This window comes from Gorilla gorilla, chromosome 6 (assembly GCF_029281585.2).
Source record: "Gorilla gorilla gorilla isolate KB3781 chromosome 6, NHGRI_mGorGor1-v2.1_pri, whole genome shotgun sequence".
Lineage (NCBI taxonomy): Eukaryota > Metazoa > Chordata > Mammalia > Primates > Hominidae > Gorilla > Gorilla gorilla.
In genome coordinates this window covers 128,767,494-128,785,652 of record NC_073230.2, presented here as the reverse complement: position 1 = coordinate 128,785,652, position 18,159 = coordinate 128,767,494, and the positions used below count along the sequence as shown (strand labels likewise).

At 33.3% G+C, this 18,159-nt stretch overlaps 1 long non-coding RNA gene across 2 annotated transcripts in view; it reads left to right on the top strand.

Moving 5' to 3' along the window:
• Window positions 1–18,159, top strand: part of LOC129534718 (uncharacterized) — a 241,947-nt gene that overhangs the window by 125,439 nt on the left and 98,349 nt on the right. For both annotated transcript variants that reach the window (XR_010134549.1, XR_010134550.1), the window contains exon 2: window positions 13,619–13,677. This is a non-coding gene — a long non-coding RNA (uncharacterized lncRNA). The remainder of the gene's footprint in view (window positions 1–13,618; window positions 13,678–18,159) is intronic.

Sequence of the window (18,159 nt, the reverse complement as noted above, 5' to 3'; positions counted from 1 at the left end):
AAGATCAATATTTGTAACCTGCAATCCAATCCAATTGACAATCATTATTAACCATCACAGTTAGTAACTTCCTATTCAAATACTATATGTATATATGTATACATGCAGAAAATTATAGATCTCAAATATAAAGCATGATGAATTTGCAAAACTTAATATACCCATGTAAGAACTCATCCATAGCAGAATATTATTATAAAACTGAAAATGTAAATATAATGATTTGAAATGTTTTTTAAAATTTAAATTATAATTTCTTCGTTAACCCATAGATTATGTAATAATTAATTCTATATGCAATAGGAGACTTTTCAAATTTTTTTTTAAATCATCTATGTCTAGTAGGATCTCTGTTGTATCAAATAATGACTTCTGAATGATTGAAAGCCTTTGATATTTTTTGCGGCTTTTCTTACTAACTAGCATATTGTTGACTTTGGTAAACAATCCATAGGCCCTTGAAAGCATTTGAATTCTGTAGAAATTGAATATATATTTTTATAGTGTCAGCTAGTTCAAGTTTCCCAATTGTGTTATCAGATCTTTTAAAACCTTAATTAATTGTTTTTATTTTTTTAAGAGAAGTCCATTTATAATTCATGATCATATTGTAGATTATTTAACTTTTTCTTTTAGTTCTGCCAAGTGATGATTAATATACTTTGAAGCCATTTATTGTAAGCTTATAGATTGAATATTGTGATGTCTTACTGTTGGATTAACTTTCTTATCATTTTGAAATGCCAATCTTTCTCAGTTAATTTTTTTTCCTAATTATTTACTGGGTCTACATTTGTATAGCTAAAAAGATAAACTTTGGTCAGAGTTTTCATTATAGTTTTTTAATGAACATTTGTGCTTATTCTTTCTACATCTTTATAGTTTGAGTGTGCCTTGTATTATGCATATAATTGTGATGCTGTTTTCCCAGACTCAAATCTTATTTTTTTTTATTTGGAATAGTTAGTCTACATATATTTTAATTACTAATATAGTTCGTTGTATATTTAGCGTTTTTCTACTTGTTTTCTCCTTAACCCACCTATTTTATGTTTCTCTTTCTCCCTGTCATAGTATTAATCACATATTTTATTATCATATTTTTCTAGTAGTCCATTTGCTACTTGCACATTTTTGTTATGATTTAGTGGTTACCCTACAGCAGATTATTTCATTCTTGGTACTGTTGATATTTTAGTTGAATAATTCTTTGTTGTGTGGGTGCTATTGTGTTTTGTATGATGTTTAAAAGTACTCCTGACTTCTACTCACTAGATGCCTGTTAAGTAAGCACTTCATCTCCCATTGTTCCATCCAAAAGAGAGTTTTACACATTACCAAATATCCCTTGGGGACAAAATTTCCCCTCAGCAAGAGCCACTACCTGAAAAATACAATATCCATTCTTGAATACTATAGTCAATGAAAATTACTTATTTTGACGATCCTACGATAAAATAGAATATTGAAACACTTCAAGTCCAATTACTCCTTTCAACTTTGCATTATATTTTCACATATTTTAATAGCACACATATTTTAGTCTCTACTATGTACATAAATTGATGTTAAGTCAATATTAAGCCAATATTGATTTAAATCAATTTAAGTGAATATGGAGTTATCTATAGCTACACACACACACACACACACACACATATATATATACAATGTCTACCTTTCTTTTATTTATTATACTCCTGAGTTTAGTTGGTTTGGACTGTTAAAACGTACCCTCTACCAGAAGAACTTCCTTGGATATGTTTTTAATGCAGAATCACTTATAACTTTTTTCAATTTTTGTTTGTCTGCAAATATCTTTATTATATCTTCATTTTTGAGAAAATTTCACTAGGTTTACAATTATAGCAGTTATTTTCCTTCAGTACTTTAAATGTGTTATTCCATTGTCTTCCAGCTGTCGTTGGTTTAGTTGTGCAGTCAGTGCAAGGCTTCTTAAATCTCTAGGCTGCATTTAAGTTTTCCCATTTTTACTTTGGTTCTTGAAAGTTTTTCTATAATATTCCAAACCTCTCTGTATACCATGAGGTTGATGAATCTGTAGGTTGATGTCTTTTAGTTTTGGAAAAATCCTCTGCTGTTACATATTCTAACAATGCTTCTGTTCCAGATACCATCCTGGTCTTAGTATTTGAAGCCACACATTTCTTAGCCTATTGTGCATGTTCTACATATTTTTTACACATCATTTTTTTACATTATTTTGCTCATAGAGCATCAGGTGGTACCCTTTTTTTTTGGTTCATGTTTCTGATGACTAATCCTGTGTTTAGCTTTGATCAACTTACTTTAAGGCATTGTTGAGTTGATAATATCAAATATTATAAGTTTTAGCTCTATAATGAGTTTTCAGTACATAAATGCTAATTGCTGGGTAAAATCATCCATCCTTTTATGTGTTTTATATATACTTTCCATTATGTTGTTTTTATTGTACAGGCATACCTCATTTTTTTCACGCTTTTCTTTAGTGTGCTTCACATACATCATGACTTTTAAAAATTGAAGTTTTGTAGCAACCATGCATTGAATAAGTCTATTGGTGTCATTTTTCCAACAACATGTGCTCACTTTGTGTATGTATCACATTTTGATAATTCTCACAATATTTCCATTTTTGTTATTATATCTATTATGGTGATCTTTCATATTGCTATCGTAATTGTTTTGGGATGCTACAAACTGCACCCATATAAGATGGCAAACTTAATCAATAAATGTTGTATGTGTTCTGACTGCTCCAGTGACCAGCTGTTTCCCCATCTCTCTCTGGCACCTCAGGTCTTCCTATTCCCTAGACACAGCAATATTGGATTTAGGCCAGTTAGTAACTCTACGATAGTCTCTAAGTGTTCAAGTAAAGGGAAGAGTCACACATCTCTCTCTTTAAGTCAAAGCTGTAAATGATTAAGCTTAATGAGAAAGGCATGCCAAAATCCAAAATAGGTTGATATCTAGGCCTCTTGTGCCAAATAGCTAGCCATGCTGTGAATAAAAAAATAAAATTGAAAGTGATGCCCCAGTGAAGACACAAATGATAAGAAAATGAAACAGTGTATTGTTGAAATAGAGGAAAATGTAGTGATCTGGATAGAAGATAAATCCAGCCACAACATTCCTATAAACCAGAGCCTAACTTCAATGAAGACCCTAACTCTTTTCAATTCTATGAAGATTGGGAGAGGTAAGGAAGCTGCAGAAGGAAAGTTGAAAGCTAGCAAAGGTTGATTCATGAGGTTTTAAAAGAAGAATCCATCTGTATATCATAAAACTGCAAGGAGAACCAGCAAGTACTGAAGTAGAAATTGCAGCAAGTTATCCAGAAAACCTAGCTAAGATAATTTATGAAGGTAGCTACATCAAAGATTTATAACGTAGATAAAACAACCTTCTTTTGGAAGAATTTGTCATTTAGGACTTTCATAGCTAGAGAGGAGAAGTCAATGCTTAGTTTCAACCCTCAAAGCATATTCTGACTCACTTGTTAGGGGCTAACACAGCTGGTCAAATAAAGTTGAAGCCAGTGCTCATTTTTCATTCTAAAAATTTTAGGCCTCTTAAAAATTATGCTAATTTAACTTTAGCTGTGCTCTAGAAATGGAACGATAAATTCTGGATGACACATCTATTTACAGCATGGTTTACTGAATATATTAAGCACATTTTAGAGAGTACTTCTCAGAAACAAAGGTTTTTTTTTTATTTTTTTTCAAAATATTACTGTTCATTGACCATGCACATAGACACCTGAGAGCTCTGATGAAGATGCACAAGGAAACTAATGTTGTTTTCATGCCTGATAGCACAACATCCATTCTGCAGCCCATAAATCAGGAGTAATTTCAACTTTAAGAAATACATTTATTTAAGAAATACATTTGGTAAGATTATAGCTGCCATAGATAGTGATTTCTCTGGGGGATCTGGACAAAGTTAATATAAAACCTTCTAAAAAGGATTCAACCATTCTAGATGCCATTAAGAAAATTCATGATTCATGAGAGGAGGCCAAAATAACAATACTAACTGGAGCTTGGGATAAATTGATTTCAACTCCAATGGAAGACTTTAAGAGAATCAAGGCTTCAGTACAGAAATTAACTACAGATGTGTTGGAAATAAGAGAAGTAGAATTAGAAGTGGATCCTGAAGACGTGACTGAATTGCTGCAATCTCAAGATAAAGCTTTAATGCATCAGAAGATTCTTCTTATGAATGAGCAAAAAAGGTGGTTTCTTGAGATAAATCTCCCAATGAAGATACTGTGAACATTGTTGAAATGACAACACAGATTTTGAATATTATGTAAACTTTGTTGACTAAGCAGTGGTAGGGGTTGAGAGGATTCACTCCAATTTTCAAAGGAGTTCTACTATGGGTAAAATGCTACCAAACAGCATTGCATGCTACAGAGGAACCTTTTGTGAAAGGAAGAGTCAATCAATGCTGCAAACTTCTTTGTTGTCTTATTTTTAAAAATTGCCACAGCCACCCTGACTTTCAGTAGTGACCACTTTGATCAATCAGGCACCATCATTGCAAGACCTTCAATCAGCAAAAAGATTACAATTTGCTGTAGGCTCAGATTTTTATTAGCATTTTCTAGCAATATACTATTTTTAAATTAAGGTATGTACATTTTTGACATAATGTGATTGCACACTTAATAGACAATACTATATTGTAAACACAGCATTATTTAAACTGGGAAGCCAAAAAAATGTGTGGCTCACTTTATTGTAGTATTAGCTTTATTGCAACGATCTGGAACTGAACACACAATATATCTGAGACATGCCTGTATATTATTTTTAGTTATTTCAAAGTCATTTTTTAACATTACTTCCTGAATTATTTGTTATCTTAATGATCCTGTATGTTTTTATACTTGGTAGTCAATATATCTTTGTTTCTTTGCATGTTTGACAATTCTTAACCATATCTTTGCACCTTGTATAGAAGAACTATGGAGGCCCCAATAATGTTATCATCTACCAGGGAACATCCCTCTTTTCCTCCATTATACAAACACAATGAGAATCTGAGCACATTGATAAAGCTTCAGATTGAGCTAGGTCTTGGCAAAAATACAGCCTTGGTAAGTTTAGATTTTCTCCTCCTTATTTTTAAGAGGCTGGCAGGATCTGTTGTTTGTTTTTATTTGTTTGTTTGTTTTCCTTTGCTTTTCCTACTTGTTCCTGAAAGACTGTGGGAAATTCAGTTCTGCCCATTAGATATTTTCAGCTTAACTCTTTAGCTTTTGGGATTTTCAGCCTTTAAATTATAGCAAATAAATTAATGATAGGACTGATAGTGTATTTACTTGAGATCTCTTTCATATCCAGCGTTTTTTACTGCATCTCTACAGAACCTCTAAGAGTTATTTCTTCTTGCTCTATCAGCTTACTTTCTCTACGAAAGCAAGAGTTTTAGCCCAAATCCAAGAAGCTCTGACACACTTATTTAAAATAGAAGTGGCTGCATGTTGCTTAGCTCACCTCAGAAGATATTTTCCCTTTCTGGAATTTTAGTTCATGTAACATTTTTTTTCATAGCTCTCTGGATGCCTTTAAATATGTCTTTAAGATAAAACCCATAGTTTATAAGTCAGTATGAGTGTTTAACTGCTAGAACATTCTGTCTTGAAGCAGAGGTCTCTCATAAGTATTTTAAGATAGAAAAAAGACATAGATGAAGTCACCTGACCATGACCTCACAGTTAACACTATATTTCAGTGTAGTGGTAAAGATCAACACAAGTCTTCAAAACTGAATTAAGTTCTGTTGACATTACAGCATGATTTGTGGAAAGTAAAATATACTGCTGACTACTAATTATTACTTGAAATAATGTTAATTAGCCTTACATGTAGAGAAACTCTAAATTTTAGAAAAGATTGACCTTTTTACGTTTTAATGTTTAATTATATTTTAAATATTATTTACTGTTGGTTTATTTAAATTACATTGCTGGTTTTATTTCTTACCCAAAAGATAGAATTTTAAGATAAAGCAAGTCATACATCTTACAAAACAATTTTGAAATTCATGTGGGTCACCAGATTCAATATGTTTTATGGCCATATATATATATGGAGAGAGAGAGAAAGAGAGAGAGAAAGTTGAACTTTTTAAATTATGCCTGCAAGATAAAATGTTTGTTTTAAATCATCTATAATGTTTACCAATTTTTTAGGTGTTGCAACAAGAGAAATGACTAAAATTGTAAAGGTGAAATTTGAAAAAACAAAAGATTTATATATCATAGTGGCAGAAAATAAAATTGGATAAATGTTGCCAAAACCAAAGTATTTCATATAATAACTCTTTTTCTTACTATAGGATAGAATTTGTGTTTATTTTATCTCAGGTTTTAATTCCATGACTATTGACCAAAGCTCAATTGTTAGTTGAGAGGACTGTAGAAATTGGAGTACTCAGCTTGCGAATAGTTGCTAGGTAAAATGTTTTGTTTTGCTCTTTACGTATTCTGTTCAAAAAATTATTTCATCATTAGTATAGGGTATATATATGAAAGAGAGGAAAATGACAAGATAAACATACCAAGGGTCACAGGAATGAATGTACAACCATAATAAGCTGGGATAGTTACTATTTACAAAATGTTAAACTGTGGCCTAAAATTGTAACTTATACTCAGTCTAAGAATACTGATTATTTAATTGCCATAGGTTGGAAAACAATACCCTTCCATATTAATTTTCCCAATGTTTGTTTCTAATTCAAGATTTGTCACATTAACTTAGAGTATAATAATCATATCACAACGGATAGCAAGGAATGTTCTTCACATGAATGGCAACCGCTCTTCAACTGAAAAGCCTACTTTGAGGTTAAATGTGGGAAAATGAAAGATGTCTCTACGATTTGTTTATTTTTTTCTTGGGTTGAAAAACATTGAATTTAATTTGATGCCATCTTTGGTTGTACCTTTTGATCCAATATCTAATGTTCTGAAAATAATTCATATGTTTTTTATTTAACCTACATCTCTAGGATACTTTTATAATTTTCATTTATCATTTAAGGAATAGTATAGATTATCTGGAAATATTACTCACATATTTCTTACTTGCTTCTAGGTCTCTTCTCAATCCTGACTTCCTTTGCAATATTTAATTGAAACAGGGCACAAATATAACTTAAAATAAAATTTAATTAGAAAATACAGAGAGTGGAATGAAGATATATTTCACTGGAACAGAATGTAATTAAGAGAGCCATGAGAGAATAAGCGGGACAGAGACAGAACAAAGAAAGGGGAAGAAAAGCCATGTAGAGTAGTCTGAAGAAATCAGGACAGCAGATTGAGTCAGTCCTCTTGTAAGTAGAATGATTCTTTAATTAGCAAGACCATGGATGAATAATCAGGGAATAGAAAAGGTGTTCTATGTTCCAATGATCCAAGCGACATTTCTGAAATTGCTTGAATATATATAAATTATACCTGCTTGAAAATAGAACTTTATTAAAGTTAATTAATTCAAAAAGTAAGAAAAATTTCCTTTTTTGGTAGTTAGGCTTATACTTTGCAGAATCTTCTAATACCATTATAAAAGTCCCTTGTTTTGTGCACTGAGAGTTTGTTTTGACATATGTCTTTACTGTGGAGATACTTGAGTATTACAGTAAAAGATGATTTAAACACCCTTTGGGATATAAAATTATGCAGTGCTTTGTATACACGCTTAACACACATTTAATAATTTTAACAGTTTTATTTAACACACACCATTAGGGCAGATGTGATGATAATCTTGATTTGTTTTATTATACAATTCAAATTTATAAATATGTTTTATTAATTTAAAAGTGATATAGTTTGTATTTTAATCAAACAGATAGTTAGTAAAAAGTGGCTGCCCCCTGAAAAACTTTTGAATATATCTATTTTTGTGTTTCAATATTTGCAAGCATATCCCTTTATAAAATGTCAATAATGTATGTTAAGGTAGAATTTACTTGAAATATACTCTGAGAAAATGTCTAAAGCCTTTAATTAGATGTAATTTTCTCACATTAGATTTTTCTTTTAAATGAGGATCGTCTGAAAATTGTATTTTGTAAATTATTTTTATATTTGTGTTTATTTCAGCACAATTTTTATTTATTGTTAATGTGTGTTAGCTTTCCATCAGATGTTTTTTAACTACATGATTGTCTTCAATGGGACAAACAGCTTTAGACAGTCTAATTATTTTAATCATCAAATTACAAACATATATATTTAAAAAGCATCTTAGTTATCAAAGACACAGTCTAGTAGACAACTGTAAAGAAGAAAAACACCATGGCAGGATCATGTTTTTGAAAAAGCCACTTTCTGGGCACTGTTTGCCAGAATCAGGACCACGTCACGTTATTAAAGCCAACACACAGTACGATAGCTGGTGCATGACTAACATTAATACCATTGAAGAGGTAAAAATGGATAGTCACTTCTGCTAACTGGAAAGAATTTGTGTTTATATAACATGAAAATCAATAAAGGCATTTAATGTTGGTAGGTCATTTAATGTTGGTATATCAGTTAAGAATCTGTCTTTCTGGTACCACATTGCACCTTAACCATTTCCCATGAGCATATTAATAGAAACTTTGTTATAGACTAACTTACAGATAGGAATAAGCACATATTCCCAGAAAACTTCTGGGAAAATTGAAGGTGTACGCCAGTAAAAGATGCTTTTAAAAGACAGGCATGTCTTAAAGAGACTGTCTTCTAAACACGTAGTTTTGGGAGATTTTTTAAAAAGGCAAAGTCAAAGAAATAGCCAATCTTCAGCAAAGAAAAAGAAAAACAAAAGTTGAAAACCACAAAATCAGAGCTAACCTCTCTGGTGTTGTGGGCAACCCATACCCACCACTAAATTAAAGAAGCAAACAGACAAAAATATTGCCACTAAAGTACTAAACTAACAGAAAAAAGGTGCCAATAAACTAGAACTCTTGTAAAACACACTAATATAAAAATATTTTAAAATAAAAAAAAGTTGATGTAAGCAAGGAGACAATTTCACACATCAAATCCTGCCCCTTTCCACATTTGATAAGAATGTATAAAACCTAGGTGAAAAAATATTTAAAATACTGTTAAAATGTTAAAAAAATAATAACGGATTTGAACAAATGGAATAAACACTGTTCTTGGATAAGATTTTAGAATAAAGATATTAGGTGTCTCTAAATTAATTTATAAATACAACCTAACTCCAATAAAAATTCCAACCAGCTATTTTTGGAGTTGAAGGTGATGATTCTGGAGTTTATAAGGAAAACCAAACATTCAAATCAATAATAGCCAAGTAAATACTGGGGAAAATAAACAGACAAAACATAAAACTATGATGTGGTGGTGGTATTACGGGTTTAATTTTGTCTCTCATTAATATATATGAAATCGTAACCCTTTGGAACATCCATGTATGACATTTGGAAATAAGGTTATTGCACATATAATTGAATCATAACGGAATAGGTTGAACCCTTAATCTAATATAACTGGTGTCATTAAAAGAAAAGATACAGAGATAGACTCACAGGGAGAATACTATGTGTTGATGGAGGCAGAGATAGTAGTAGTATGTCTACAAGTTAAAGAGTGCCATGGATGTGTAGCTTCACCAGAAGCTAAGAGAAGGGCATGGAACAGTTTCTTCTCTAAAACCCTCAAAGATAGCATGGTCCCTCCAACACTTTGATTTAGGACTTCTAGCTTACATTATTGTGAGAGAATAAATTTCTGTTGTTTTAAGCTCCCCAGTTGGTGGTACTTTGTTACAGCAGCCCTAGGATCAAAAGCTCTACTAATACCAAAACACAGTATAAATATTTGCTGTAATGAAAACAGTGTACTACTGGCACATGGATATATATATGTCTATCACCTATCTATCTATCTATGAAATTTGAGTAATTGACACAACAAACATTTGAAATCACTGGAGAAAGATGAGCTTTTAAATAAGTGGTACCATAACATCTGACAGCCTTTAGATAAAATGTCTCACAACATACATAAACTCAAAATGGATTAAGCCTCTAAATGCAAAAAAATTTAAACCATAGAAGATGGGCAAATTCCTCTTTAAATGTGAAGCAGTGCAAGTCTTTGTAATATGACTAAAAATCCAGACAATATGTGATTTACTGTGGCTACATAAATATTAAAACATTTGCATGACACAAAATAAGTAAAGTCAAAAGGTAATTGACAAACTAGGACAAAACATTCAAAATATACAATAAACAAGGAGATTTTATTGCTAATAGATAAAGAACTCAAAAAGTGAAAGAATTAAAGATCAAAGATCCAGTAAGAACGTACATATCTTCAACCTTCTTGCATTTTGCCAATTATCTTAGTCTCACTTTTTTGGTGTGAAAAGAGTGTTTGCTGGTAAGGACTTTTTGCCACAGAAGACCATGTTTTAATATTGAATCAAAGTGAGAAATGAATTTGCCAAGAAAACTTTTGATAGAAATAAAGCCACATAATTATAATAATGCTAATTGTAAATCACATTAGCTTAAGCAAGACAAGTCAGAGGTGCTTTAAAGAGCAGAGACAAATAGAGGGGTTGCTTGAGAAAACAGGAGTGTGAATTTAATATAGAAAACCAAAGCATGTGTGTGTGTGTATACATCTGAAATGTTTACATCTGACAGCTTTTATAGATATGCATCGTATGTATCTTCTAATGGATAGTTATATAAATTATGAATTTATTAATCTAAGTGAGGATTTCAGTTATACTGACCAGCATCAATTTTAGGCCAAATGTAGAACATATAGTGCATAGTGACTTTTGATGCTATCAATATTCCCTTAATCCCAACTATCAAATTCAATTCTTTTTTTCTACTTTTTAAAGTCTGTTGTAATATCAGTTCACACACACTAAATATTTCTTGACTGATTATGGCTTAGAAGACTATCAGAAGGGCGTTTTCATTATACAAGGTATTTGAAGTATGAATATCTTGGGTCAGATATTTGAGGGACAATATGGAAGCTCTCAGATCTTCCCAGAAGTCTTGAGGACCATGTTATGGTATCCCCTTACCCCTGAGGGAAGATGCCCTGTGCACATTTAGTTTAGCCCAAAGGATGGTTATACATATCAACGGCTTTATTTCTCAATCTACTTAAAGAATGAACAGTTTCTGAGTCATGCTATCTTTCCTCCAACCACCTTTGCTCTATTTTAATTCAAAAATTCTAATTTTCCCTATAGTTTGTAGCTATTTAATTAGATTAAATAATATCCACTTACCCAGCTTTAATAAAAATGAATTTTGACAAGTGTCACATCATAAATGGAATATATTTCATTCTACAACTTTCTATGCTAATTTGCTTCATAAGAAGCTTGTCTATGTAAATTGTCCCAGTCACTCTACTTCTGGCTAATTTTGTCAGATACAGGAAAGATCATCTCTAAAATCACACTTTAATAATGACATTTAAAGCTAGACTGTTATTCAGTGCTAGAATAACAAAAAGGCTATCAATTTCATTTCTCTATAGCATTTATATTTTTGGTTATTAAAATTATGCGAGGATGACAAGTATATTAAGAGAAACTACACATGCTTCTGATCCCATAAAACTTGTCTAAATGGCCAGAATTAAGACTAAAGGACTATATATAACGTCAGCATAGGTGGTTTATTTTTTTTCTCCTGCCAAGCTTTTATTCACTTTATTGCTTATTCTCAGAACAGAAATAAACTTAAAGAAAACAAGTTTAAAAATTCCCCAGATATTTATAACAATATAAGATTACTCTTAGACATGAGGAGATAGCACGTGTGTGTCTGTGTGTGTGTGCATGCACATGTGAGTGTAATTAAAATTCATTTTACTTTTTAAGGTCAAAATCTTTATTTGTAACTTATTCTCCAGTGGATATGAAGTATTAAGATAAGCAATTGACATTCCTTTTTCCTCTAATTTTTATTTATTGTGGTAAGGAAACTTAACGATTTATCCCTTTAAAATTTTAAGTGTATAATACAATATCATTAACTGTAGGCACACTATTACACAGGAGATCTCTAGAGCTTACTCATCTTACATAACTGGAACTACATTCCTGAACTCAGTGCGATGGAGGAAAAGCTTCTGGGAAATTCCACTGCTCTGTGTATGAGTGAATGTTTGCACTTATCTGAAAACGAGAAATGACTTTGGTATAATACGTATACTGGTGAGAGCACTGAGATTGCTTCTTTCCTGAGTTTGAGTCTAAACATTGCAATGTACAAAATGTATGAAATTATGATTGCTTCCTACAATCTTTAAAATAGGCGTAATAGAAACTGACTCTCAGAATTATTGTGAGGAGAGAAAAGGTAATAAACATAAAGGTTTGGTTTTGTTTTTAAATGAGGATTACTAAACAAATGTAAGTTAATGTATTTTATCAGAATTATATCTGATGGTTTACTGATGCATAATATTTTTATGATATTACAGTAGACAATTCAAACTTGACACTAAATGATTGCTTTTTCTAGTATTATGGTAACAATGTTGTTACTTGACAGAACAAGGAAGAATGATACTCATAAGGAGATTCAGACCAATGATACTAACTTAAAAATTAATACCTGTTTACATGAACATCCATAGATTGTTAGACTGCATATCAGGAAACATTTTCAATTCCAGCTCTGTAACTTATTTGTGTATCACTGGACCTCGGTTTTCTTCAAATGTAAATATCCAAAGACACTAGTTTTATTCAAACTAAACAAGACAGTAACCAATGGACAATCAAGGAGGGCCAATATGAGAATGCAATGTAGGCTTCAGGGACCCCTATCTATCTCACTTCAGTCAAAATGGTTCTACTTTTATCCTCTTCAGTGTCACGAAGGATTTACTATATAAAAATCATTCAAAATATAAAAATATAAGAATCCTCGTGGCTTTTATCTTCTATAATAAGAAAATTCTGTATAAAGCTCTGATGTGGAAAACTGAAAATCCACACAGAAGTTTCACATAGACAAGTATAGTGATAGTATTACTTTCAACCAAAAAAATAAAAAATCTTAGTCTCTATGATTTACTATTGTGGTATGTTGAGTGTATATTCAGACAGATGATATCATGCTTATATCTCCTCAAGTGCTAGATTTTACATTGATGACAATGAGGCAGTTCTATTTAGAAAAAGTCTGAAATATTCTACAGGCAAAGCAGTCAAGAAAGACCTACATGCATTAAAATATCAGTCAAATAAAGGGGAGCAGATAAATAACAAGACTACTGTGAAAAATATGGGAGTATCAGGTAATATAGATTTAAGTCAACAAGATTGGGAGTCCAGGTGGAAAGAGGATCAGTGACCTCTTTCAGAATCCCTGTAGCATGGAATCTAGTTGTAGCAGCTGTGATCTCGGAAAGGTAGAAGAAAAGGTGTTATTGGGTGGAGAAAGTAAGAGAAGTGAAATTTTTATTGGTGAATATGCTTTCTACTTTGCATTGGTATCTTTGACCTTTCCTGAATGAGAAATACTGGTAAAATAGTGACTAATGTCTAAGGTAATTTTTTTTTTTTTTTAGCAAAATGTGACTGAAAAACAGAAGCATTTGGGATACATAACAGAAGTCATTAAAAAGAGGTATGATGAATATGATGAACTTAGAATGATACTGATCTTCACAATGAAGCATAAAGTTAAAAGCAGAGAAGTATTGAACCTTAAAAACTCCTTATATTATATAGATTTAATCCAAATGTGAGTATTTTGTGGACTTAAAGGAGGCAAAGTGATTTTTATAGTATGTAGCGAGTGTTTTACAAGTGTAAGGGGTGACTGGAGAGAAAAATAATTTAATAAAATTTAGAATTTTTAAAATGTTTCCTCTTTAATCATAAACTAAGTACCTAGTTATGCCAACCTCTGGAGTAGGGATAACATGATGAATAAAAGGTTTTACCTGCTCCTGAACAACAGAGTCTAAAGCAAGCTTGTCTAACCCACGGCCCACGGGCTGCCTGTTGCTTGGGACAGCTTTGAATGCTGCCCAACACAAATTCATAAACCTTCTTAAAACAGTATGAGCATTTTTTTGCGATTTTTTAAAGCACATCAGCTGTCGTTGGTGTTAGTGCATTTTATGTGTGGTCCCCAACAATTCTTCATCTTCCAGTGTGGCCCAGGGAAGCCAAAAGATTAGACACCCCTGGTCTAAAGGATAGGAAAAGAAGATAAATGAAATTTAATATGTTAAGCTACACAATAAAAAATAACAAAATGCTGTGCTAGCATATATGGAAAATACTTTTCCCAGTATTCATCTGACATCATTTAAAATTTTACAGGTCAGAGGACTTTAAATGTTCATATTTAAACATTTAATTCATTAATTAAATGTAGATAAGATTTCAGTTGGCCACTCTAAAGTGAAAAATCAATTGGACATAAATAAATGCCCTACCCTGTGACTGGTTTAACAGCATGGTGTATGTTATATTGGAAAAAAGCCAACCTGAAGTTTTAAGATATCAGCATGTACTTTGGTGGAAGATGAACTGATTGCCCTGTCTTCAAACAAGTATAACTTCTACTGGAATTCATTATTTAAAAAAACAATAAATTTGAAATAATTTTAGGTAGTAACATAATAGAAATTCCTTATTTTGCTTTCTCTTTGAGTAATTAGTTGAATTTTCTTTTTTGTTCTTTTTTTAAAAAATACAGAAAGCAAACTTTCTAGTAATTGGCATTTTATTGTAATAATAAATCCGTGTTTCTAATATAAAAATCACAGAAAAAGTTTTGGGACATTAAGGTTAAGGATTTTTCAACTCTGATTTTTTAACACATATGCCAGGATATCATTCTTCATTGGCAGAATTAGAAATCCTTGGCAGAGTACACTTTACCAATTAGAAAAACTACTACATTCCATGATATAGACCTATGTTGTTTAGTCATTTTCCTAATAAAACAATGAGGTTTGCAATATGATTGGGGTGAGGTATAACTCCATTAATATTCTGTGATTATGACTGCCTTTTAATCCCAATTTGTGGCATGGTAATAAAGGGCTTATTAGGAGATCAGTGATGCTCAAAATGACATGTAGTTTGAAAGTCAGGTGTGGCCACATATTCCTTGGATGTCACCAGAATTCGTATATTACATTACTTCCTCCAGCAGCAGACCACATATGAGACGGTACTTGTATCTTTTTCCTTACTTGGTCCCTTCAGGTTGGACAATTGAGATAACTTTATTTAATGTGCATCCTTAAATTGTGACTTCTTTAGAGATCACAGCAGGTAAATTATTAGCTTGCTATCTTCTTCATTTGTAAATGAGAAAGAAAAAACTTCTGGAAGTAAAATCAGGACAATTTTTCTAAATGTACTTAAAATCCTCTATACTAAGGTTTTGTGAAATCGGAGAAACTGTAACTACTTTTAAAAAAAAAAGATCCTTTCTTTTCTATTTGTTTTTATATAATGTTTCTGTGTTTTGGACAGTGTCTTTAATCCAGTTATGAAGTTCAGTCTTTTAAATACAGCTATCCCTTAGTATGCCCATGGAATTGACTCCAGAACCTCTGTGTAGACTAAATTACACACACACTCAAGTCCCACAGGTGGCCCTATGGAGCCACTTAAATGAAAATTTGCCCCTCTGCCTATGTGGGGTTTGCATCTCATGAACAGTATATTTTTAATCCCTCTTTGGTTAGAAAAAAATTCATGCATAATTGGACCCTTGAAGTTCAAACCCGTGTTGTCTACTTTGGTCATCTGTTCATGCAACAAAACAAAACAAAACAAGAAACAAAACATGGACATACACTTTTTTTTTTTTTTCAAAATAACTGATTCACTTACCACCAACGCTTAGAAACAATGAAAATGGAAGTATATCTGTGTACAAGTTAATAATGCACATGCTTTTAGTAAAATGCTATTATGATAACCATGATATTAAAGTATTTGTCATTAGGATTGTGCACATGTGGTAATAATAACTAGAATAATATGTTTGAAAAAAGTACCAAGCACACCTCTCTCAGTGGAGAGAAATCATCTTTGATTGGCTTTGTCATTTCCTATGATTTGCATACAGTCACCCCTGTATACTGGGGATTGGTTCCAGAACCCCTGTGGATACCAAAATCCATGGATAAGCAAGTCTCTTATAAAAAATGATGTAGGGATAGAGGTGGAGCAAGATGGGATAATAGAAAGCTCCATCTATCATGCCCCTCACAAGAACATCCAGTTAACAAGTATCTACACAGAAAAAAATAAAAATAAAGAAAACCACCTTCATAAGAACCAAAAATCAGGTGAGCACTCATAGTACCTGGTTTTAACTGCATATCACTGAAAGAGGAACTGAAGAGGTGGAAAAAGCAGTCCTAAATCTCTGAGGCCACCCCTCCCTCACCCTTGGTAGCAGCAGTGGTGTGGTGTGAAGAGTTTCCCTGGATACTAGGAGAAAGATAACACAGCAATTGTGAGGCATTGAACTCAATCCTGTCCTGTCCTGTTAGAGCAGATCCTGTCCTGTTACAGCAGAAGGGAAAACCAGACCAAACTCAGCTAACACCTGCCCACTGGGGGAGCACTGAATCCAGCCCTAGCCAGCGGGGAATCCCTGGTCGCAGTATTCCAAACTTGAGTGCCTGCAAACCCCACCACCGATAGTTACAGCACTCTGTGTCTCCAAGTAAACTTGAAAACCAGTCTAGTCCATAAAGACTGCAACTCCTAGGTCAGTCCTTGAGCTGAACTAGGCCCAGAAACAGTGGACTGAGTGGGTGCGTGACATAACTGAAACACCAGCTGGGGGAGCCAAGGGAGTGCTGGTACCACCCCTTCCCTAACTCCAGTTTACATAGATCAGGGCTCCAAAAGAGACCCTTCCTTCTGCTTGAGGACAGGAGAGGGAAGAGTGGGAAGGACCTTGTCTAGCATCTTCGATACTAGCTCAACCACAGCAGAATAGGGAACATGTCAGAACTTTGAGGCCCACACTTCAGGCCCTAGCTCCCAGACAACATTTCTAGACACACCTGGGCCAGAAAGTCACCTACTGTATTGAAGGAAAGGACTCAGTCCTGGCAGCATTCATCACCTGCTAGCAGAAGAGCCCTTGGGCCCTGAGTAACCAGCAGTAATACTCAAGTGCTACATTGAGAACCTTGGATAAGCTTCTGAGACATGCTGGCTTCAGATGAGACTCAGTACATTACCAGCTGTGGTAACTATGGGGCAAAACTCCTTTTGCTTGAGAGAAACAGTGGGAAAATTAAAGGGGACTTAGTCTTGCACCTTAGGTATCAGCATAGCCACAGGGAGATAGAGAACCAAGTGGGCTTTTGGGGTCCCCAATTTTAGGACTTGACTCTTGAATGGCAGTTCTGGACCTGTTCTGAGCTAGAGGGGAGTCCACTGCCCAGGGTGAGTCCCAGGTCAGGCAGCGTTCAATGACCAGCTGACTTAAGGACCTTCGGCATTAAGGAAACGTCTGTGGTAATCTGGCAGTACTCTCTGTACTGGGGTGGTGGTGGCTGCAAAGTGAAATGGTGCTGGGAAAACTGGCTAGCCGTATGTAGAAAGCTGAAACTGGATCCCTTCCTTACACCTTATACAAAAATTAATTCAAGATGGATTAAAGACTTAAATGTTAGACCTAAAACCATAAAAACCCTAGAAGAAAACCTAGGCAATACCATTCAGGACATAGGCATGGGCAAGGACTTCATGTCTAAAACACCAAAAGCAATGGCAGCAAAAGCAAAAATTGACAAATGGGATCTAATTAAACTAAAGAGCTTCTGCACAGCAAAAGAAACTACCATCAGAGTGAACAGGCAACCTACAGAATCGGAGAAAATTTTTGCAGTCTGCTCATCTGACAAAGGGCTAATATCCAGAATCTACAATGAACTCCAACAAATTTACAAGAAAAAAACAACCCCATCAAAAAGTGGGCGAAGGATATGAACAGACACTTCTCAAAAGAAGACATTTATGCAGCCAAAAGACACATGAAAAAATGCTCATCATCACTGGCCATCAGAGAAATGCAAATCAAAACCACAATGAGATACCATCTCACACCAGTTAG